Source organism: Nannospalax galili, unplaced genomic scaffold (assembly GCF_000622305.1).
Source record: "Nannospalax galili isolate Female #2095 unplaced genomic scaffold, S.galili_v1.0 scaffold135, whole genome shotgun sequence".
NCBI classification, from domain to species: Eukaryota; Metazoa; Chordata; class Mammalia; order Rodentia; family Spalacidae; genus Nannospalax; species Nannospalax galili.
This window is the reverse complement of record NW_008338998.1, coordinates 2,608,851-2,633,836: the sequence shown is the minus strand read 5'-3', so window position 1 is coordinate 2,633,836 and position 24,986 is coordinate 2,608,851. Positions and strand designations below refer to the sequence as shown.

At 40.0% G+C, this 24,986-nt stretch overlaps 1 protein-coding gene and 1 non-coding gene across 2 annotated transcripts in view; one reads left to right on the top strand and one right to left on the bottom strand.

Moving 5' to 3' along the window:
- The window catches only part of Gabrg3 (gamma-aminobutyric acid type A receptor gamma3 subunit), a 749,929-nt gene that overhangs the window by 258,557 nt on the left and 466,386 nt on the right, over positions 1-24,986 (bottom strand). The gene's annotated exons all lie outside the window — the stretch shown is intronic.
- LOC115070491 lies at positions 15,329-15,437 on the top strand. Its single transcript, XR_003849647.1, has one exon. It is a non-coding gene; the product is annotated as a U6 spliceosomal RNA (small nuclear RNA).

Here is a 24,986-nt window from a genome sequence, read left to right as displayed (position 1 = left end):
TGCTCAGAAAGATGAAGGGCATAAGTTACTTTCCCCATATTGAACAGAACATCTGACATAAGTTAACTTCAGGGAGGAGAGGTTTATTTTTGTTCACAGTTCAGGGAGGAAGGGAAGGCATGACATTTGGAGTTATTTGTGGTGCCAAGTGTTTGGTGGGCTTCTTTAAATTTCAGAGGAGCAGAAAGTAGAGTACTCAGGCTAGAACTGGGGCTGGCTATAACTCTTAAGTTCCATCCCCTTACAGTCTACATTCTTCAGTTCAGCCCCACCTCCTAATGTTTCCATAACCTTCTAAAATACTACCAGCAGAGGCAGTAATAAACCAAAGTATTCAATCACTCAAGCCCATGGGCCACATTTCACAATCAAACTGTAACAGTCTTCTCCTGCTCTCCTCATAGACATGGGCTCATGGCTCATGGCCAACTCAGAGTACAAAATGCATTCAGTCCAACTTCAGGAATCACCACAGTCTAAACCTGTGTCCAAACTGTGTGTATGTGGGGATACGTGTATGTGTGGGTGGGGGGTGTGTGTGTGTGTGTGTGTGTGTGTGTGTGTGTGTATGTGTGTGTGCTGGTACATGTGCACATATGCCTGTGGAGGCCAGAGTCAATTTCAGGTGTCATTCATCATGTGCTGTCCACCTTTTTTTAAAAGACATGGTCACTTACTAATTTAGAATGCTCTGAGTAGGCTAAGCTGGTTATCCAGCTTCAATGTGTGTGTGCTGGTACATGTGCACATATGCCTGTGGAGGCCAGAGTCAATCTCAGGTGTCATTCATCATGTGCTGTCCACCTTTTTTAAAAAGACATGGTCACTTACTAATTTAGAATGCTCTGAATAGGCTAAGCTGGTTATCCAGCTTCTTATGACCCTCAAAGCATGGTTTTATTCTCCTGCTTCAGTGTATGAGGTTTCTCTTTAATGGTGCCAATCCCTTTAACAATCATACCTTTTTTTTTTTTCACAAGCCTTGTCTCGTCTGAAACTTTAAACATATTCACAGAACTTATCTTTTAAATTGGATATTTTCCACATCTTTCTGCTTCACTTCTTCCTCGGAATTCTTTTGTCACCCTGGATGACAGCAGTTCACACCAGCAATGCCACACAGCCTTGCTGCTGCTTTATCTTGAGATTTTCTCCACCCCAAAATTCAGTCAATTACACTTTAACCAATTTTCATTCTAATTTTCAGAACATAGAGAACAGACTGATTCATTTCCTCTAGCTTGATTTCCAGTACAGTCATTATTCAACTTCTGAAACTTCACGAACCTAGACTTTGCTGTCCACAATTCTATTTGCATTTTTCCTGTCCTTATTCCCACCAGGAAGATCAATTAGTCTCCGCTTATAGCATTCCAGGGCTTCTTTGGGCTACAGTTAAAAACTCTTCCACATTTTTCCTGAAACACAATTCCAAAGGCCTAAGAGCCAACCACATGTTCAGACTTAAGAGACCAATGACCCCTCTCTAAGTGTCAGTTTTCTATATTTATCACTTTCCTCAGCACGGTGCTGAATGCCTGGCATGGGCAACTTCATCAGAAGAGCAAAGGTTTATTTTAGCTCATGGTTCAGAGGGCACAGTCCACCATGGTGGGAACTCAGGATGCCTACACTGTCGGTATGTGGTGGCAGGACCTTACAGTACAGCTTCTTCACATGTTGGTGAGTCACAAAGCCAGGAGAACTTGGACATGAACCAGGGTTGGGCTCTAACTCCCAACGGCCACCCTTCAGCAACCCATTTCTTCCAGTCATGTCTCACCTTCTAAAGATTCCACAAATTCCCCAGATGGCACTACCTTCTAGGGACCAATGTTCAAACATATGAGCCTGTCTATGATATCTCATATTTAAACCACAGCTAAGCAAATGTATATATTTATCTAGAAGATAAATATATTATTGAGACAATTCCTTATAAAGTTGAACACACTTTTTCATATTCTAGGTACTATATACCAGGTTATTTATTATACAGAATTAAAAATCTAAAGTGCTGGAGACATGACTCAGTGGTTAAGACTCTGTACTGCTCTTGTGGAGGACCAGAGTTGGGTTCCCAGCTCCCATGCCTGTCAATTGCCCATAAATCTTATTCCAGGGGATATGATGCCCTCCTCTGACATTGGAGGGAACACCACACATGTGCATAGATACACACAAAGAAATACACACATACACATAAATAAAAACAAAATAATTCTCTTAAAAATAAAATCTAAGTTCACATAAACACTTGTGAGCATATTTTCCTAACACTTTCTTTACAAATAGCCAAAATAGAAATTATATTCAGCTGTTAATGAGTGATCCAAATTACATTCAATTGGTTAATGAACAAATGAATAAATTTGTGAAACAGAATATTAACAAATTTTATGAGAGATGGCAAGAGGAAAGTGAGGATGGAGTAAGGGAGGAAGGCAGGGAGAGAGACAGAAAGAGAGAGAGCATGCATACACTTTCAAATAGGATTTGGAGGTTATTTGATAAATTATATTAATCAATGTCAATCAACTTCTTCGGTTGTAGGACATAGGTAACTGGTCAGAATACTTTCTCCCTGTTGTCTAGCTTTCATAATGCAGGAGGGTATTATGCAGGCTGCTGGCCAGAGAGAAAAGCATTGATGGTCTCACCCAGCAAGACCGGGAAACATGGGGCAAAGAATACTTTGGTGGAGCCAGGAGTGGGGGAACAAATCTTTAATCCCAGCACTTGCCAGGCAGAGGCAGGTGAATCTCTGTGCATCAAGTACACCCTGGCCCATATAACAAGTTCCAGGCCAGCTGGGGCTACAGGAAGAACCTGTTTCAAATAAGACCCTCCAAAATAGATAATCTTTGTGCTTTAATTTTTTTCTATTTCATGTGAAAGCATTTATAAATGAAAAATGTTAGAGAAACTGTCTTATACATAGTAAACATGGGGAAAATTGTCATCAGAAACAGCATTTACAACCACTAGATGATTATATTTTTCCTGAAACTGAAGAACTAAACAATCTAAGGCAGAAGAATCTGAATGAAAAGCTCGACAATCCGTTCCCCATACAGTAATGATAAACAGACAAGCTTTTCATGCGTTTAGAAATTGATGCAAGAGTATACGACAAACTGCAAAGAATTTACTTTAAAAAAATATTTTCTTTTTTTCTTCAAGAATGCCATCCATGTATACAATGTATTTTGATCATGTCCACAACCACCCCATTTTTCCCCTTCTACTACCCTGGACTTCTTTCCACATGTCCTTTTCCCAAGTTCTATCTTCATGCCCTCTGTTTCTTTTTCTTTTTAAGTCTCCCACTAAAACCAATTGGTTATACCCATGTGAGAATGAGTATGGGGCCATCCACTAGACAATGGACACCCTACCAGTGGCCACACCTCCAAAAAATTTATGCTTTCTCCCCCAGCAGCCATAAAATTGTCAATAGCACCTCAGCTAGCAGTGGGGCTCCATGAGACCCTCCCTAATCCATGCTAGAATTTTGACTTGGTCTTGTGCAGGACCTGTACAGATAACCACAGCTACTGTGAGTTCATAAGTACAATGGATATGCCATTATGAAAAGACTATTTCACACTTCTCCCTATGCTCTAGTTCTTACATTCTTTTTAAAAATATTTTATTATTTTTATTTTATGTGTATGAGTTTATTGCCCGCATGTATGTGAGTGCACCCATTTCGTTCTTACATTCTTTCTGATTCCTCTTCAATAATGTTCCCTGAACATTTGAGTAGGATGTTGATATAGATGTCCCATTTAGAATTAAGCACTCAAAGTCACTTATTCTCAGCACTTTGACCAGTTATGGGTCTCTGTGTTAATCACTGCAAAAAGAAGCTTTTCTAGCCAAGGCTAAGAGCAGCACGGATCTATGGGTACAAACATAAATATTTAGAAGGCAGCTCTTCGTTGTCCACAATAACTACACGGTAAGACCCTTATTGCTGAGGACACCCACACTTTGGGTGTAGGACATGGACAAATCAATCTGGAGCTGACTAGAAAATGTTCTCCCTGCTGGCTAGCTTTCACAGTACCAGAAGTTGCTGTGCAGGTGCTAGTTGGTGGAGAAAAGACATCAGTGGTACTAACCAGTAGTGAACCCTGAATACAATACTGACCTTCCAGGCAAGATGAGCCCACTGGTGCAATAGTGGCATACTTCTTTTAGGAGTAACTAACCATTTTCTGATTAGATTTGAGACATGATCCATGAAGGGAAATTCAAGCCTAGCACTGTAAACCAGGTCAGATTTTATGCTGTTCTACAAATATCATAATTACCTCTATTATTTTCTTAAACATAATAAATAACAAATGTTAAGTTTTTAAAAGCCAATGGCTTGGGAGTCTAGGGATTACTTATTATTTTTCCCCAAATGGACATGTAAAACTGCATTCTAAACATTTGCATTTATACCCATGGATTTGAGCATTTGAGCTGTTCTCATCCTCGGTCAGGGGCAAAGTCTAATGCAGAGACTCAAAGTTGGTCGAAGAACTGAGAAAAAAAAAATGATCATCACGTGTTCATGCCTAGATGGAACATCTATATCAACCCACACACAGAAGGCTCAAGGAACAACACAGAAGAGGATGCAGAAAGAATGTACAGGCTGGGGGATGGGGAGGAGTGCTGTGAAATGCTGTCTTCTGGACATGACACGGCTACTGCACTCATGAACTCACTGCAGCTGAGATTTCCACAAGTCAGCTAGATCAGTCAGCATTCTAGCAGGCAGCACAAAATAATTGGACTAACTGGGTTACAAAAAGGAAGGAGGAGGAAGAACAGGATGAGAACAAGGAGGAGGAGGAGGAGGAGGAGGAGGAGGAGGAACAGAAGAGAGGGAGACAGGATGGTGGGAAGTGGATATGTTAGGGTTTGTCCATGTGGGAGTAGGAAGAGAGAGTTGGGGCTAGATATGATCAAGATATATTATATGCTTATATGAAATTGTAAAAGAAAAAATAAAAGGTATTCCTCCAAAAGGAAGCATTTATGATCTACTATGAGATGTATGTGTCAATACTGTTCTGCTATTAATGATGGAAGACCACAAAATGGACCAGACTGAAAACTAAATCTGGAGTGCCACCAAGGACAGGCCAGCTGAAATCTCACATGCTCTGCCTCCTCCAAACATGCTGGCCAGAGCTTCTGGGACTAAAGTCTCTGGCGGACTACAGGGCAAATATCTTAGCTACCGCAATTTAAATAATCAAGTAACAAGGGATTTCAAAATATTTAAACAGTTACAATATTTTTAATTTCAAAAAGTAGAAATTGAAGGAAACTTGACAGAGGGAAAATGACCCTGTGCCTGAGGTATGTCAGATGTCACAGAAGTGGTCCAGGCAGGTCATCAAAACAAAGAAACAAAGAAACAAAGAAACAAACCTGCAGCAATAAAACCTGGACATCTCAAAATGCAGAGGCTATAGTGTATTATCTAGAATCCATTTTATAAATTATATGTATTTACATAAAATGCAGATTTTGCTACAAAGGGAATGAGAGTTTATTCTGAGCCGAACACAACTGTAAGTGATCATAGCTGGGGCACATGGAATTGGGTTGCCCTGAAATAGCCTGTTCCACTATAGGAGCAGTTATGTGAACCTTCAGAGTCACAGAACAAAAAGCAGTCATAAATAAATACATTTACTAAATACATTAGTGGGAATGTCAGATCCATAAAGCAAGGAAAACTTGGAAATAGATCTCAAATCCTGTTAGATAACACTGTTAGCTTTTGGTTAGTGGAAGCTAGAGGTTTGCAAAGTTCATACATTCCTAAGGTTTTTACTTGATAGTCAAAGGATGTTAGGCTAGATGCACAGGTGGGTGAAAGCTGGTTACTAAAGAGCTAAAGGTAGATCAGGATGACTTTGACTCTCAATTTGAAACCTTCCAATTGTGTATAATCACTGGAGTCTAATCAATCCATCAGTTTGCAGAATATTCAATATAAAATGTGACTTTTAAAGGGACCCTCTGATCACACTCATAAATTTGAAAAAAGAAACAGGAAGCTGTTATCCATACATATGGTAAAAATCAATCAGTAGAAATTCTTTCTGAGGAGCTCTAGGTGTTGGATTTAGCAGGACTACAAAGAAGACACAATCAGTGTGTCGAACTAAGAAGAGTATGTGTATAGAATTGAAGGCAAGTGTGATGGGTTGACTCACCAAACAGAGCATATCAAGTCATAAAGCAAATCACATGGGAATCTTGGGGTAGAAAGGATAATAAATTAAATAAAAATTCCCTAGAGGATTTTGATAACAAATTTGAACCAGCAGAAGAGAGAATAAACTAGCCTAAAGATAGTTCAGTAAGACAGTTCCCCCAAAGACACAAGAAAGGAGAAATGAAGAAAATCAACAGGGCTCAGAGACCCACTGGGTGTCTTTTAGGTTAACAGGCAGCTGAGGTAGTTGCGGAAGGAAGGGTAGAAGGGTGGAAAATGCATTTGAAAACAGTAATGGTCAAAAACTTTGAAGACTTGATGGAAAGGGCAATGTATATGTTGAACGGACTTAAACTCCACAGAGGAAAAACACAAAAACGTACACCTAAACACACGATTGCCAGATTGTTAAAAAGCCAAAAGAAAAAAGAAGTTTGTAATATGACAATGTGTTGCCTCATGGCGGGGAAGGATTTTAGTGTAAAGTGCATTAAGATATAAACATGAATGCTTTTATGAAACTATGGAGAAGCGAGAAGAGATTGTTCTTGGAATGATTCCCAGAAAGAAGGAAATTACCACCTTGTAGGGGCCCTCAGGGACAAAAGAGTGGTTAGGGCTCAGGACTGCAGAGATAAGCATGACGACCTTGGCTATGGTAAGACAAGCAGAACGAGGCAGCACAGCACCAGCAGGGTTGGCTAGCTTCAACTGTTTCTGTAGGATCTGGGCGTAAGGCCTGTCCCTTGACTGCCTAGTATTCAACTCTAAGGTGATTAGCAGGAGTACAGAGGACCTGTGAGAAGTTATAAGGAATGTAATTGGTTGTAGGCTTTGAATAGGCTGTTTTGCATGTGAAAGGCATACACTGTTCTTTATAAACATGTATCGACTGTAAAAATTAATAGGGGTACGTGCATTTAGCAAGTATTGACCAAATTCAACCTTTTGTCCCAGACCCCACCATTCTCAATCTGTAATAATTACTATTCTTACTTTTAGATTGTTTTAATTTTCACATTTAAGAAAGAACAAGTGATCTATTTCATGTAACATAATCCATCCATTTTGCTATAAATGAGAAGATTTCTTCTTCATAGCTGAGTTACACTCCATTGTACACACACACACACACACACACACACACACACACACACACATATAATATTTGTTGATGCCCAATTAGCTGACTCCACATCTTAGCTATTTTGAATACTGCTTCAGTAAACATGGTCTGGCAGCCATGTCCCTGGTGCTCACTTTATTTCCTTTGCTTGTTACCAAGGAGTGGGATAGCTGGGTCATATGGTAATTTTATTTTGGGGGTTTTGAGGAACCTTCATATTGTTCTCCATTGTGGGTGCACTAGCTTACATTCCTTCCAATGGTGAGTGAGAGTCCCTGGCCACAGCCTCAGAAAGTTGAGTTATTTTAACCTTGTCAGCACTCAGAGAAAATGGATAAATATTACAGAACTAATTTTTTCTTTTCTTTTTGAGACAGGCTGTTCCTTTAGCCCAAGCTGGCTTGGAACTCACTATGTAGATCAGGGGTGACCTCAGTCTCATAGAGAGCTGCATGCGCCACCATATGCAGCCCTATAGAACTATTTTCAGTAATCATTCTTCTATCCTTTACACTCATCTTAGTAGGTATGGTTCCCTTCGGGGATTATATGTTCCTCTAATTCTCAGTTTTCAGCTCTGTGTCCTGGTTTCCTTGGCACAGTTGACTGAGCTGCTTAGAAATGTTTCATTTCAAATGGGTATTAACTAATAGGACAAATCCTAACTGCACACAGCTCACTAGGAAACAAGCACAAGTCAGAATTGTTCTGAGGAACTCCATAAGCGATCACTCTCAGACATGAAAACTCAGGAATAAATTAATTGATAAATTAATTTATGATTTTGTGGCACTGTAGGCTGTGCCACTGTCTCCCTATCCATGCTGTTTGATATGCAGAGCCTTGAATGATGGTTTGTGCATGTATATTTGAACATTTGCATTAAATTTGACTGGTATACCCAACCACACTCAACATTTTCATGTGGATAAGCTCTAAAACATCTCAAACCTAAGATTCCCCCAAAGACAGCTCTATATTTATCACCAAAGCAACTCCCCCAACAGTGCTCCTTAGGATTATAAATAATAACTTGATCCATCTTCTCTCTGATCCTCCCTACTGTCCACTATGTGTTTGACTTATACTCAGAATTCAGACACCTGATCCCTTCTGACAGACACTAGTCCAAGCACTATCCTCTCTTGCCTTTTACTGTCTCCAGGATGCACCCTTTTCTTCTGCTGTTTTTCCCACACCACTGTCAAATCTTTTAAATCACAAATCAAACCATGCTTGTCTTCTGCTGAAAACACCTGCTCCCAGTGAAAGACCTATAGGGACCTACGGCTCATTACTATTCTAGAGTGTTCTGTTATAGGGCTTTTACTCTTGTTTGTTTCTCTGCACAGAGGACTCACTTCATCATTAGCTGTCGGTACTCTACTTAGAACAGTCTTCACTGACATCTCTGTATATTCTCCGGCTTATTTTTCCCTGTACATATGTTCTCCATATGGCATATTGTGTATTGAATAAAATGAGGCATGACCATTTTATCTCCATGACTTGACCTGTAACAAACATATACTACATGTGATATGGAGTGTCATGGCTTAAAGATGGTTTACTTGGTTGTTGCTTAATCGTCTATGAAGTTTTATGATGCACCTTAGTTTCAATTCCCATAAAATATATAAACAATCATAATAGGTACATGAAATGTATTAATTATGTTGTGAACGTCAGGTTTTCTCAGTTCTCTTGATGGACATGGAAAGACAAGATGACAGGCTTATACAAGAGCAAAGCTCAAAGATATAATCTTCCCATGTACTCAACATGAAGTCTGAACCCTGAAAAACATTCCCCTCCTGTTCTACAATCTCTCACGTCTGCTCAGACTTACCGTTCAGAGGAGGAAATTGTAAAGTTTAGGCAAACAGAAAGTGTCAGGAAAACAGAGGTAGAGGACTATGGTTCCTGCACTGGTACATGAGGAGGAACTTGAGAGCCTTCACCCCCTCTTCACAACAAGAAAAACTCAAGATTAAAAATTTCTCTCTGACTCCTCAAAGAATTGAAGCCAAACAACAAGTCATTGCTTTCAAAACTGAGAAGAGAGGCAGGGGCTGCAGAGAGTCGTAACTTACTGGGGCAGAGCACTAGAACAGAGACTTTTGTGGGAGTCAACAACAGCCTAGGGAGATAGGAACAATGATCAGCGGGTGGATGGATGCTCAGTACATACAAATGAAAATGGTAAAGCCTCAGGGAATGCAGCCCATGGGATTTCTCCTACTTTCTTAAGTTTTAATTCTAGGAGCCATATCAGGTTCTCAGGGTTAAGATCAGAGAAAGACTCCCCCTTGCTTCCAGCAGCAGGCAAATTACCACTGTGAGACATGCTCTGAGCATTCAGCCCTTAAAAAGGTGCACCCTGCAGGAACCTGTTTGGCTACTGTGTAACTGGCTGGAATTTTACTGGAGCCTAACCAACTTGTAGCCAGAAAACTTCCCAACCTGCACTGTCTGCCTTAGCCTTACTGCTTCATGTAAGGGCAAAAGGAACAGCTGGAGAGCATGACAGACCTAGAGCTAATAAAGGGAGGGACCTTCTCCATGATGTCACATCACCACTTCAGTAGGGATCCTGAAAATACCAGGGGATACACCCGAGAGGACTGTGCTTCCCAGACCTTACTCCAGAAGAACTTTGTGAGGAAATCCAGAACAGGGAGAGCAAACCAAGAACATCAGCAGAAATCTCAGCCGCAGACAGTGAAGCTACAGCTAATGTGGAAGCACCCTAACTCCTAAGGAGCTATGCATAAATCTCACACTGAAGACCTCAGCTCCTTTCACAACACACCATATCTGCATTCCAGCAGCAAAATTACAAGGCTTACTAAGAGCTGCAGCATAATTTGGAGAGAAAGAATAAGCATCAAAACCAAACAGAAATTCAAAGCAAGCATGACTAATACACTAAAGGCCGTATGGGCAAAGTGCACACCATACAGGAGCAGATGCCTGAAAATGTCAGCAGAAGAATCAAAAGAAATTCTAGAGAGGAAAAACACGGAAGGTTTGATCAGCAGACTGAACACAGGCGAGGAACTAACCACTGAGCTGAAGAAACATCAACAGGCACTTCCAAAGCGGACAACCAGAAGAGAAAATGGAAGCCAGAATGCAGAAGAGATCTCACAAGAAGAAGGAAGCAGTTACAGAGGTGTTAGGACACATAATGAGACTACAGGAAAAGAATGGGAGAAGGGTGAGGAGCCAAATCCCTCATAAACAAACAGGGTCACAAATGAATAATACAGATGGCGCACTTCCTGCTTCCCCTTGGTGGGAGACAGAGGCCTAGCACACTTTTTCTCCTGCCAACAGGGCCCCTTTTCCAGCTTACTGGTCCACACCAGTTTAGATGAGACCAAGTCCTGATCTGGTCATCTCACTTACCTTGGAACTGTGATCTATGTGCTCTCTCATTTTTATGATGACCAATTCAAAATTAGGGGAAGAAGGCCTGCCCCATGAGAGCTAAAACACTTAAGAGGTTCAAGCCCTCCTTGGGGGCTTCGGATTTGTCAGACTCCAAATCCCCTCTCTGCCTGTAGAGAGCTTTCCTACCTGTGAATGTGTGTATGTACCTGAATCTTCAGCTTTCAGTAAAAGTCTGTCTGTTGCTCTCTGTTGGTCTGAGATTTTTCCTGCCTTTTAATTCTTCAGTTGGCTAATAAAATGAACCTATCCAAGGCTCCTAGACAACACACAACAGAGGGACAGAAGAAATACTTAAAACAACTGCAATTACTAAAGACTTCATCCAGAATTAATGATAGACACCAAAGCACAGGTCTAGAAATCTCACAGAACACTGAGCAGGATAAATATGAAAAGACCTATACCTATGAAGATTACACTGAAACTATAAAAATTCATATATGAGAAGGATATCTTGAGAAAAAGTCAGAAGAAAGTAAATTCACATGAAGTGTAGAGGAAAATAAGAATCAGAATTGCATTGGACACTGGAACTACTGACAGTGTTGAAAGAGTTCAACTACAATCTAGAATTCTGTATCTGGCAAACTTATCTTTCAGAAGTGAAGGAAAAATGTCTTCTTGGGGAAAAAAAATTGAAGGAAATTTTTAACTAATAGACCTGCCTTGCAAGAAATGTTCCAAGAAATTGTTCAGAAAGAAGGAAATGATAGAGGTCAAAATCTCAAATCTACCAAAAGGCAGGAAATGCTTCTGAAAAGGAATAAATGAAGGGAAATAAGATATTTTATTCATTTTTTTATTTTCAATTGATCTGTCATAGGGCATTGTATTCAAAATATTGATAGACAGGATTATTTTGATGAGTATAGTTTATGGATAAATGAAACAAATTCTAGCAATGTAGGAAGAAACAGAGGGAGACGCTAGTAATACCCAGTAGGTGCTTACGCTACCTATAAAGTGGTGCAATGTTATTTAAAAGTGGGTTTGATGTGTTGTAATTGAAAATTCACACTCAACAGCAATCTTTAAAAACGGGGGGATATATAATATGCATGCTAAGGGAAAATGTAGAACCAAAAACTGCTCATTCAGAACCAGAGAAAATAGGAGAGAATTGGAAACGAAGGGAGATGGCATGGAGACTCAGGATTTAGTTCCTTTTCTGTCTCTGGCCCCTCTGGAATGGCACTTTATGGAAACAGACACAACTTTGAAAGGAGCACACACCCCCACACTCCCTCCCCCACAGGTATGCACAAGGGTTCAGAACAAAATAGCACCTCTCCTGAGACACACAGTCACTTGCTGTTTCTGCTGATGGCATTCAAGGCAGACGCACCTCATGCAATGCCCTTTCTTTTCATCTCATAATCTCCTCTCCTATATGCTCATATTTAGCTATAATTTTTAATACAACAAGTCTTAGAGATGTGAGTGATCCAATATCAATTTTTCAGTAAGATGAAGCACCCTTAACAAATGAAATTTCTACCCTCACTTAATATTTTTCTCACTATGATTTAATTCATTATTTAAGCCATTATATGAATTAATTCTGAGTTGAAATAAGAATTAGAAATAGTCAAACTTGAGCCTTAAAAGTGTATAACATTGTTGGGTAGGCATGTTCTCTGAGGGAACTAGCACTGAATCCCAGGAGACTCAGAGGGGGAAGCAGTTGCCCCTCCCACCCAGTAGGTAGACTCAGAGTGGGAGGGGCTGGGATGGTTGCATCATGGATGAATGCATGATGTCAGTTTTTTCGGTCTCCATTAGGACACTGTGGCCCTGGGATCCCAGAGAGCTCTGAGAGTCTCCCAGGGGAGTATTTGGCACAACAAACATGTTAGCTCATTCACTTATTTGCAAAACAAGGCAGCTTTTATAGTACATCCCTAAATCAACTGTTATAAAAATGCCTGTGCCTACCCTAAATAAGGTTTACTGTCATTGGTCAACTTTGTTCATGCTAAACATCAGACCTCTCTTAGTCACTACTGGCTACTCCCCATCTCTGCACTCAAGTCCTTGTGCTGGGTTAGTATCTTGTGACTGAATGTCCTCAGCTACTGATGGTCACTTCTGGCAGATATCCAAAATCCCCTACCTAACAAATGGCCAAAGACAGTAGCCAGCCTCCAGATATGCCACATTTAGTCTTCACACCCCTGAGAAGAACTGAAGAGCTCATAGATGGACCCAGGGAAGGTTAATAAGAGAGGATGTTTGAAATGAAGTGGAGTAACACCAGACAATTTTGCTACCTCATAGCTGTGGCCTGAAGCCTATGCTACTTTCATGGCTTCAGATGGAACCACGTTTTTCTAATGAGCAAATACTTCCTGATGTCACCTCCCACATGTACAACTATCCTAGTAGTACATACTCAGAGACTACAAAGTTCTGCTTATGGGAAAACCCACAGAACAGAGATATACAGATAATACACACAGTTTGCACCAGTAAAGCATTTATTTGTAACAGCAATGAATTGAAAGAAAGGTGACAAAAATGATAGATTCCCAAATTTAGAAATGCAAATAGAGATGCTCCCCAAACACAACGGCTCTACTTACAAATTCTCACCTTCACAGTGGTGTAAGAACAACTCACATTCAGCCTGAAGCATACTTGAAATCCTGAATTTCTGTTTTTCCTCTATCTAGTAACAGAGGATGTGCTACTCTGTTTTGATCTCCTACTCCGCCACAGTCACCAAAGAGATAACCGATATTTCGCCGTATAATGTGCTGCTAAGCTACAACGTTTGGTAAGTTACTTGTATTCAATGCTCTTTGACTAGCACTATATCCATTTGTGATTTTTTTGGAAACCGGATTGCAAGTTACAAAACATCTGTATTCACAGAGGATTCTAAGATACATTGGGCTGAACTCTTTTCCGTATGGGATAATTAAAACACATTTTTCTAATGTGAAAAATATAGGAGGCTTTGGGCAACCCTTCTGAAATATGAAAATAATGTGCAGACAGTAGATAGTAGATTCTGCTATTGCAAAGAGACGACTCAGCTCACAATAGTGTTTCACAGAAGAAAATGCAAAGAGATCAGATGGCCTAACCAGAAAGGGGAAATTAAAGGTGTGCCCATCACGATTTGAGGGTAAAGCATCCATATCTTCACCACAAGTGCTTAGCAACAGGGAATCAGCAAAAATTCAAACTAAATTATATGCCAGCAATAGATAAAAACTCAGTTTTAATGCATTTAATATCACTGAATATTCTTAGTACCAAAGCACAACACCTTAGAGTTGCAAGAATACCTTATTAACTTTAAGACTATTTATACTGCATCCCAGCAATCACAGTGAAGGACGTGATGACCTGTGTGTTCCTGTCTAGGAGTGGTACAAATAGTTTCTGCTTGGCACAAAAGAGATAACCCCAAAACTGTAATTTGTTTCCATGCAGGAATTTACTAGTTTTGTATGTAACACAGCTATCTTATTTTGAACATTTCTTCATAAAAATTTCCACAAATGCCTACTTGCTAAAATGTTCCTTTGACACTTACTAATATTTTATTTCCTAATTATTTAATGAGTTGATTAAAATATTTAATGTGTTTCATGCTTATGACTCATCTTTACATTTTAAATGTTTTTGTATAGTTTCATCACACGTTTCAAGTTCTTTAGTAGGCAGAAACTCTCAGAAAGTGTAAACAGTATTTCCCATCAAAACGTGGACCCCAAGCTTCCTAAATCCCTGGTTGGGATGGTTCTGGTATTGTCTGTCCTTTCATTTTACTTTTGTACTTCTGTAAGGTAGGAATTGCTGACTAGTTGTTGATGAAGGAAGTTGAGCTTAGCTGGGATGATATCTTGCTGGAGGTGCGATCGTCAGGCCATGCACTTGAGAGAACACAGTATGGGCCATGCCTACCCAGGACCAGCAGCTGCTGTGAGACTCTCCACCTGCAGTGGTCTGGGACTGGGGAATTCTAAAGGCATAGTGAGTGCTACTTGGGGACTGGGAGGGGAGAAAACAGGCTAATGGAGGGAAAGGGTGGAAGAGGAGGCAGTGTAGAGGTGGGCTATTTAAACAGACACAGTGACAGTAGTTCCCTAAATTCAAGAGCAGGCTTAAATTTTTAAGGAGTAGACTACACTTTAAAAATGATCTTAGGGAAGTTGTAAGTAGAATGGTGGTGACCAGGGACTGGGAAAGTTTGAAGAAGAAGCATGGGGAGAGGTTAGTGCATGGGAGTACCAAGTTACAGCTCATGGTAGCAAGATGTTCCAGAGGGTACGAAGAAATCTACTGAACACCCTGGGAAACAGAAAGGATGATTAATGTCCTTAACAGAAAGAAATATTTGAGGAGCTAGATGTGCCTAAGCGAATTTAAACACTAGACAGTATACACATAAGTCAGAATGTGTACCCCATTAGTAGCCCATTAGTCTGGACAATTGTATATTTTGGTGTATCAGTTAAAAATAACCTTATTTAATAAAATAAAAATGAATTTCAAGAAGCCTAATGCTCAGTTTGGCAGCACATAGACTGAAACTAGAACAATACAGAGAAGATTAGGATGTGACCCCTGCACAAGAACTACATGTGAGTTCGTGAAGCACGCCATTTCTTTGTTTTGTTCTTTCTTCCTTTCTTTCATTCATTCTTTTTTTTTCAAATAATCAATTTAAAAAGGAAAACAAAAAGTAAGGTTGTAAGGAGCTCTTTCTTGTGAATAAAGTGTGGTTGTTGGTCAGTTAGGTAGAAGAGCAAAAGAGAAAGAATGCTGAAAACATCACCTTCAAAGTCTAGGATTTTAATGTTATTTTAGCTATTTCTGATCCCCAAAATAACAACAGTAGTATATTTCCTATAAATAGCTAAAAGCTTTTCACTAATGTTTGAATATGATTTTGTGCAACATTTCAGGTCTTTTTAACTCAATAAAATATTTTAACATATTCTAAGTCAATTAAAATAATCAAAACTAAATGGTGTATGCTTAAAAGCTACTTTGGCACACATTGAGATTCCGTTCATTAAGACTACTTTCTGATGTTTAAAAGTGCGAAAGATCTATAATATTCTTTTTCTCCTAACCAATCTTGTTAAATGAGCATTATTAAATTATATTTTCCCATAATATTTATGCTCTGTGTTATCATTATAGGGATGGGGAGATGACTTAGTGGATGAAGTACTTGCCACTCAAGCAAGAGGTCTTGAATTTAAATCCTCAGAACCTACACAAGGCTAGACAGGCTGGCATGAATGTCTATAATACAAAAAGTCCTATGGGAAGATGGAAAGCAGAAACAGGAGAATCCTCAGAAGCTCACACATCTAGCCTAGAATAAGCAATGGGAAAACCACAGACTGCCTCAAGCAAGGTGGAAGGCAAGAACCACACTGGAGGTTTTCCTGTCACCTCCACATGTGTGTCATGGCACAGGCACTCCTGCATTCACACATAGGGACACATGCAGGATATCAGTACAATACTTGTGTTTTATTTTGTGTTTCTAAAATACATAGGAGTAAAAATTAATATAGATGTGGTGACAAACTCATTATAATTGGCTTGTGAAACAGAGATATAGAGAAATATAGAGTTAATGGAATATATGCAAAAGAGTCACAAATCACAGAAACAAGTTTCATCTACATCTTACTTCTGGCATCTGGTCATTAGCACCCCTGGGGACTCACTTAACCTTAGCTATGAACGGTGCCCTTGTGTTGTGATTTGCATTATTAACTAGATTCCATTACCACCGCTGCAATAAACTGTAAGGGAAGAGAGCGATCATGGTGCAAGGGTCATATTTTCCTTCTAACAGCTGATTCCTATTTCCAAATGACCTTCTATTTGTAAAATACTCTCCAGGGTTTACTAAGAAGATTACCTACATCTTCACACCTGAGGTAAAAGAGATTAGCAACTCATTTCACAACTGGGGAATTGTTGAACTTTTATAGTGACAACATTTTCTTAAATGTCCATTGTCTTAAGTCAAAGAGAAACAGGAGAATGTTAATATTTTACCAATGATCAATGGATAATTTGGTCCTAGAGCAAGTGTATTCAAAATATGTGGTCTAAATAGCATCTTTTTTTTTTTCACAAAATACCCTGTGCTTCTAATTTTGTTAGGCACTTCAGACAATGGGACGTGGTGCTCAAGCCACAGAATGACCATATCATTGTGTAGATGCTGGAGGTGCTTCAAACTCAGCAATGGGTACCCTTTGTCTTTTCCTCTCTTAATCTTGGCCCCTCAATTGAGGAGGAGCACAAGAGAGTAGAGAGTGCCATAGCCACTCAGAGCAGTTCACAGGAGAAGTTAATCCGTTTGCAGAATATACATGAACTTACATCCATTTTTGGCCACTGCTGGGAAAACAATCCAATCTTCATGTCGCTATTGGTGGCAACTGCATGCAGGAGAGTCCTGCATGCATTTAATATGGCAGGAAAGTAATGTGCCTGAGGGCCCACTTTATTATGCTTTTCTTGGTTATTTTCTACATAATCAAAATTTGTTGTAGGCTTGTTTCATTAAATATAACTGATGGGGAAAAAACTCTGTGATTGAATTAAATAAGCGTCTAATGAAGCAGGAGGCTCCTATCGCACTGCTGAAGTGATTTCCTGGGATTTCAGGGCAAAGACAGGGTTCTATCATAAAGTCTCATATACACTGTGGTCAGTCAAAGTACACAAAACCCAGCACAGCAGGCTATCTCTGCCTCTGCAACTTAGATCCCACAGAGAACGACAGAAATGCTCACTGAGCATTCTGAATGCTGGCAGCTTTATGCCATTTAGTACAGATAGCACAAACCCACCAAGCAAAGCCAGCGATGTGTTCCTGCCTGGCTCTTATCTGAGTTGAGTAAGTGCCTAGTCTGGCACTCTAAAACCTTCGCATTGTATTATTCCACCTAAAGTTTGTCCCTCTTAACTCTGTTCAAGGCTTCAGTCAATTTTTACTGTCAGAGTTGGAAGACACTTTGAAATCAGTTATTCAGATGCACAGCTGTTAAAATTGAGGCCCAGTAACTGAAAGACTTTATAAATGATAGCCAGTCTGGGGAGTGCTTCATTTTTTAATTCTTTCACCATAAGGTTATTCTTCTGAATGAACTTCAGTTGTCTAGAACTTTCTAAATGGTGCCCTGCATATTTGCAGCACAAAGCTACAATATCAGATAAAATGATGATTTCAGCCTTATGAGATTTAGAAATTCTTTGAATCATCAATATAAGATTATGTTGTTTAATCCATTTTTAGTATTATATATGAGCAAAATAAAATATAATTAACAAAGAAAACATAGGAGAGGTAAAGATATAAAATCTTTTAAAAATAATGAGATTAAAAGAAATGAATTAAAGTCAAGTCTTTGGAAGAATAGATGATTTATTATCTGAACGTTGCCAACCTGCTCAAAATCCCTTCATAATGCCAGGTTCCTTCAACTTTGAATTGCATCAGTAGAGAATTCAGTGCATCAAGAAGCAAATCTGAACTCTGTGCCTCCTCTCCCTCCCGTTCCTGTGTCAGTCACATTTCTGCCACATTTCTGCCACATTTCTGACATAATGAACTTGTGAAGAGAGATTGTGATTTGGCCTCAAACTTTTGAAGATTTAGGTCCATGGTTAGAAGCCTTGCTGTTTAGGACCAATGATGAGGTACCACAACATAGATGGTGGCATGGCTGAGGAAAAATACTCATCCCAAACCACAACACAGAACAAAAAGGAAGGTTTAGGCTTCTGCTCTCCCCTTCAAGGAACATCTCCAATAATCCCAGACCTTCCACTAGGCCCTATCTCTTAAAGGCTCCAGCACCTCCCCATAGCACCAAGTTGGGACTAAGTTGTAACACACAGGCCTGTGAGGGACATAAGATCCAAACTGTAACAGCTCTCTGCTGCCTAAGGTAGCAATCTCCATTTGCTCACCGTTGCCACATTACCCTGTATTTCCAGACAAATCCATTTGCTTCTCTTCCAGTGTTTCCACTAACATTTTCAGTCATGGAGGTATATGCATCTGTTTCAGTGATTCACCTTGTGTGACCTACAGGGGCTAGCTACATCCTCCATCTCTGTGCTTTCAAAGTTTGAGTCAATGAGTGTCTAACTCATAATGTCTTATGAAGTCTCAGTGAGAGGCCACTGTGGTACACTCAACAGTGACTGGCAAAGAGGCCATGGCCACCTATGCATGCCAGATAGATTCTTACTGTTTTGATATTATTACAATCATTTGTGTTATACAATAACCTTCTTGAAATGCAGTTGTTTTCCTGAGGGTGGCCTCTCATCTCTGTTCCTGTCCTTTTTATCAGATCCTTCTATATTCTGATGCTTAGGACAAGGCATCTGAGGATGTGTATATCTATAGGCTTTGACATATACAGATGTATCAGGTTTCCTGGTGGTAAGATTTAGGAATGAATTTATAATCTAGATTCTAGGTGGCTAGTGGCCTAGAGTCTTCACTGCCTCTGTTCCATGATATGCTCACTGCTATCTTAGCCACTGAGTGCTGACCTTCCTTCCAATATGTACATAAGGAGAAAAAGAAACTGTCCTTTTCGCAGAAAACTAAAGGTAGGTGACACATTGCATCAGTGATTTTTCCATCCAATTCCTTGCCAAACTGGGGTCACAGGAAGCAGTGGGGGTTCCTATACTGAAAGTATCCCAATAGGCTTTGAGGGGAGGAAAAAGGAAATCATGTTCAGAAGAAAGACCTAAGAGAAGGAGTATATACTGCTCTGACCTTCTCTGTTTCTCCTTCCTTGAAACTGTTGCTTAATACAGTGGTCAGAGTCTTATGTCATATCTGGATTTCTCTGAATGTGTAAATTTAAGGAAAACTGAACATTCCATGGGGTTATCTTGTGATGGCCACATGGAATATGTTAGGTACTACTAATTAACATGTGATTAAATGACTGACATGTAAGTGTTAAGAAGCCACAGAAAAGCTATAAAAGTAGTAGAGGGTAAAGAATCCTATAAACAGATACATTGGGATATAGAGAAGCAGTGATGGTCAGCTGAAGATCAGGTTACCCAGAGGTGAGAGCAGAGATAGGCTATGGTCCCAGATTCTCTATTAGAGACTTTTCTTCTTGCTGCAGCAACATACATGACAAAAGCTACTTAAGGAAGGAAGCCATTATTTTGGCTGACAGTTCAATATCACAGCCCATCATAGCAAGGAAGGCACGGCAGCAGGAGTGTGATTCAGGTTCTCACATTGTGTCCATAGTCAAGAAGCAGAGAGATGAATGCTGGTGCTCAGCTTCCTCTCTCCTTTGGATTCAGTCTGGGACCCCAGTGTCCATGGAATGGTGCCATCTCATTTATGTCTTCCCACCTCAACCTAAATTATAACATCCTTCACAGACATGCTCAGAGATTAGTTTCTGTGGTGATTCTAAATCCTTCCAAGTTGAGAATTATTAACCACCACAACACCATCCTTTGTCAACTTGACATTCAAGCACAGCATTTTATGTCAGGCTTAATTTCCAAATAAAAGCAATCACAAGATCATAATTCTGCCTAATATGATATAACTATCCCCCTTACAACTGTAAATGCATGATTCTTTTCCCATCAGAGATGGCAAAGTCCTTTAAGCAATGTTTTTAGAATCTCGTTAATTGAAATATGATAACATATATATCCTAGTTTGCTTTTCTGTTACTGTAATACAACCACTAAAAGCAACTTGGAGGAGGAAAGGATTTATTTGACTTACAGATTTTACAAATTACAATGTATCGTTGAGGGGAAGTCTAGGCAGGAATTTGAGGCAGGAACCTGGAGCAGAGGCCATGGAGGAATGCTGCCTTCAGGCTTGCTCAGCTATCTCTCTTATGTGACCTAGGCCTACATACCCAAAGATGGCACTATCGAGAGTGGGGTGAACGATTAAGAAAAAAAATCTCACAGACATGGCCACAGAACAATCTGATGGAAGAAATTCCCTAACTGAAGTTTCCTCCTCCCAAATGACTTGTTTGTGTCAACTTGACACAATGATTCCAATTCAATGGAATGTTTGTCATGCTTCTTGGCAGAAGCATTCTTCCACTCATGAACCAGAACTTCTAGGACAACAGAGCATAAAGTCTTGGAAATAGGAAACAAGAATTTTGATCGTTGGTCACTAGAGTTAATGGCTTTATTCTTATTTTCACTCCTTGATTTCTGGACCCATGATTCCTGGCTATAGGAGGAAACAGTACAATACATTGGATACCAATTCAAAGCATATATAGCTTTCTGGAGAACCCTACCCTAGTATTCTGACTATATCCATCTAGTGTTGGCACTGTAAATATGTCTTTAAAAGGCTATTCTGTGGCGAATGTGGTGGTGCACTCTTTTAATCCCAGCACTCAGGAGGCAGAGGTAAGTGGATCTCTGTGAGACAGAGGGTGGTCTGCTCTCCATAATGAATCCAGGCCAGCTGGCACTACAGGAGACCCTGTTTCAAAAAGACAAGAATGGCCATTCTACTTTCATCAATTCAACTGCTTCAAGATGGTGGTTAATGTGGCAAGATAGGTGATTTCCATAAGCATGAGGTCATCTTTTTTGGCTGTGAGTCAGAAGAAAGGTTTCTGAAATGCCATGATGGCAAATCCATACCCAGAATAAGTTTCCAGTCCTACAAGGACAATGTATAGTCCTTTCCATGATTAAAGAGGCCCAGTATAGTCAACCTGCCACCAAATGTCTGTCTGGTTACCTCACAGAAGAGTGCCAAACGAAGGGCTCAATCTTGGTTTCTGCTGCTGGCAGACTGGGTAATCAGCAGAAGCCGGAGCCGGGGCAGCCTTAATGATTGGCTGTCCCTGTTGTTGAGCCCACCCATCCCTCCCATCATACTCACTTTGTTCATGGACCCATTGGATAATGATGGGGATGACTGGGAAAAGAAGTTGACCAATAGTCACAGAATGGGCGATTCTACTTGATGATTGAAGTCTTCCTCTACTGAGGCCACAATTTCATAAGAATTTAAATGGGACACAAGTATTTTCACATCCTTTAGCCCATTTGAGAAATCTGTTCACATGCCCAAGTATCTTTGGCCCCAACTTTCTATTAATGTTCCTTCCAATGGATTAGTAAAAATATCATATATCTGGCCATTTTCCCATTGATGTAGAAGACACAGCTATGTGCATTACCCAAAGATCTACCCACTGTGAATAATTTTCTTCACAACTGTCTTTCAGGATTGTTCCAGAAAGCAGCTATGAAGCTACAGCTGTCCATTTCTTGGTGGTGCCTATACAGCATGCAGAACTATCTGTAAATCAGGTTCTACTCTTCTTTTCATCATTCAGTTGATCTTAGGCCATACCCCCATGAAGCTATGGGCACATGCTTGAGGAAAAGGGCACTGTAGTAGTTCTCAGGAATATTGGTTGCTTGTTTCTTACACAAGGTGCCACACTCGTCCATTGCATTAATGTCATTCAACCGACTGGACCAAATGACCAAGAAGTAAGAACCATAGACAACTAGGAAACTTCTTCATGTTGGTCACAACTTACTTGTGCCCTCGGGACTTGCATGAACATATATACAACTTCTGTTCGATAATGGATTGATGCTGTGTATGCCTATCTTTATAACAGAGTGGGTCGGATTACCCTTCTCATGTTAGGCATCTCATGTCATATGTCATCTTGGTAAGAATTGTCAAGCATTTTATGTCCACCAAGGGCCAACTGCAGACCAAGAACTGTCTCTCAAAGGGAGAATAGTTGCTTACAAGCTCTTGTTGCAAAATCCCAAGGGTCTCCATTGTGATTCACCTATAAAAGCCTGTCAAAAATGCCAAACAACATATGCCACTGATACCTCAACTATCATTGAGTCTGCTGGATCATCCAGCTCAAATGGCAGAGCAGCCTAGACCTGTTGAAGAAGCTTCTCCTATTCTGGGCCTCACTCAAAGCTAGCATCTTTCCAAGTCACTCTATCCATGGACTGGAATAGCACATGTATGTGATGAATATACTACTTCCAGAAATCAAACAGGTGCATTAAGCATTTAGTTTCTCTTTGGAAGAGGCCAGATGTAACAACTTACCCTCCACCTCAGAAGAAGTATCTTTGTATGCCCCATACCACTGGTTGGCCAGAAACTTCATTAAGGTCCTTAAATTTTGGTTGAATTAATTTCCCATGCTTGAATATATATATCCTTGATTAAAAAACCCAGCATTGTTCCAACCTCTTGATCATTTGGTCCAATCAATCTAGTGTCATTAATGCAATGGCCCAGTGTGACAACTTATATAAGAAAAAAGCAACTTAGTTCCTGAGAACTAAGTTATGACAGATTAGCTGGATAATTAATGTACTCTTGAGGAGAACTCTAATGTGTACTGATGGCTTTGCCAGTTGAAAGGAAATTGCTTCTGTTGGTCCTTATACACACAGAGAAAAAACATTTACAAGTTCAATGACTCTATACCCGGAGAAAGGAGATGTGTTAATCTGTTGAAGAAAAGACTCACATATGACACAAAAGCTGCAACTGTAGTCACTACTTGATTAACTTGCAGATATCACTGTCATTCTTCATGATGCATCCATTTTCTGCACAGTCCAAATATGAAGTTAAAGGGAAATGATGGGAACCACTTTTCTTGAAATTTTCAAATCTTTGATGGTAGCACTAATTGGTATAATTCCTCCATAGATGCAATATTTTCTTTAGTTCACTATTTTCTCTGGGTAAAGAAGCTCTAATGGCTCCCATTTGGCTTTTCCAACCATAATAGCCCTCATACCCCAGTCAAGGAACCAATGTATGGATTCTGCCAACTTGTGATTATGCCTACCCAATTATGCATTCTGGAAGTAGCAAACTAACCACAGGATGAGTTTGAGGACGCACTGGATCTACCATGAGTCAGACTTTGACTAAAACTCACTTATCACCTGACCTCCATGATTCCCTAACATTTCTAGAGGCCATGATGATGTTTGTCATTTCCTAGAATAAATATTAATTCAGAATCAATCAGTTTCTAGGAGCACCTCCAAAGTTTGATTATTTCTTTTTCCCCAGTATAAAATAACTGTAGTAAAAGGCCACATGTCTTTGAGGGTGAGGATGGGGGAAATATTAACAATAAAACTTTTCAGTATTGTAGCAAGGTTCTTCCTCAGGGGGTACTGGCCTCTCATTCACTTGAAGTGTTCTGGGACTGTAAACTGGCTCAAATGTGGAAATTGGTTGAGCAGCCATGATTTTCTCTTGCTATGCTTCAAGGTAACCTGAAGTTTTCTCTGCTTATACAGACCAAGAAAGAGCTTAATGGGTTTCCTGTCTATTTTACTTCTGGGAACCTCATGATTAATCAGCAGTGCCAAAAGGTCTCCATGAGTCCAGACCACTGTGAACATTACTTTGTTTATGTTGTCCATTATGGTAAAGACACTCAACTTGCCTTTGGTGAGTCAGTGCTGCCACTTGACTCCTGATACTCTGGGATCCAATTTGAATCATTGCTTTTAAGTCATCCAAGTGAGCATCTGTGGCTGCTCCTGTATGCTCTGGCATGGTGGGGAAAGCAAGACAGAGTTTGTCAGGTACGTTGGTATTTTCTCACAAATCCATTTCTTAGTATTATAAGTATTAGTGAACGGTGTGTCTTCTTGATCCTCCTACTGTGAAGGAATAGGTTTTACGTGGTAAATCCACTCCAGCATTCCAATTTGCCTGAGGCTTTGAATATCTTCATCAATATTAAGGCAAGAGATATCAGGTATCAAGTATCAGTCCTCACAGAGGTGAGGACCTAAAAGCAATATTAATTGAAGAAAAGTCTACAGAGAAAACAATCTGCTAATGATGGTAATGCCAGTATCTTTAAAAGACTTAAAACAGGAGTTGGAGAGATGTCTCAGAGGTTAACAGGTTAATGCTCCCCCAGACGACTCAGGTTCAGTTCCTAGTACCCATATCAGGTAGCTCACAACTACATGTAACCTTAGCTCCAAACCACTCCCCCCATATGTGGTGTATATTCACACAGACACAGATGCACAGATACAGTATAAATATTTTTAAAGGATTTAAAGCCTTACAGATGAAGGGACAGAAAAATAGCAGTGAAATAG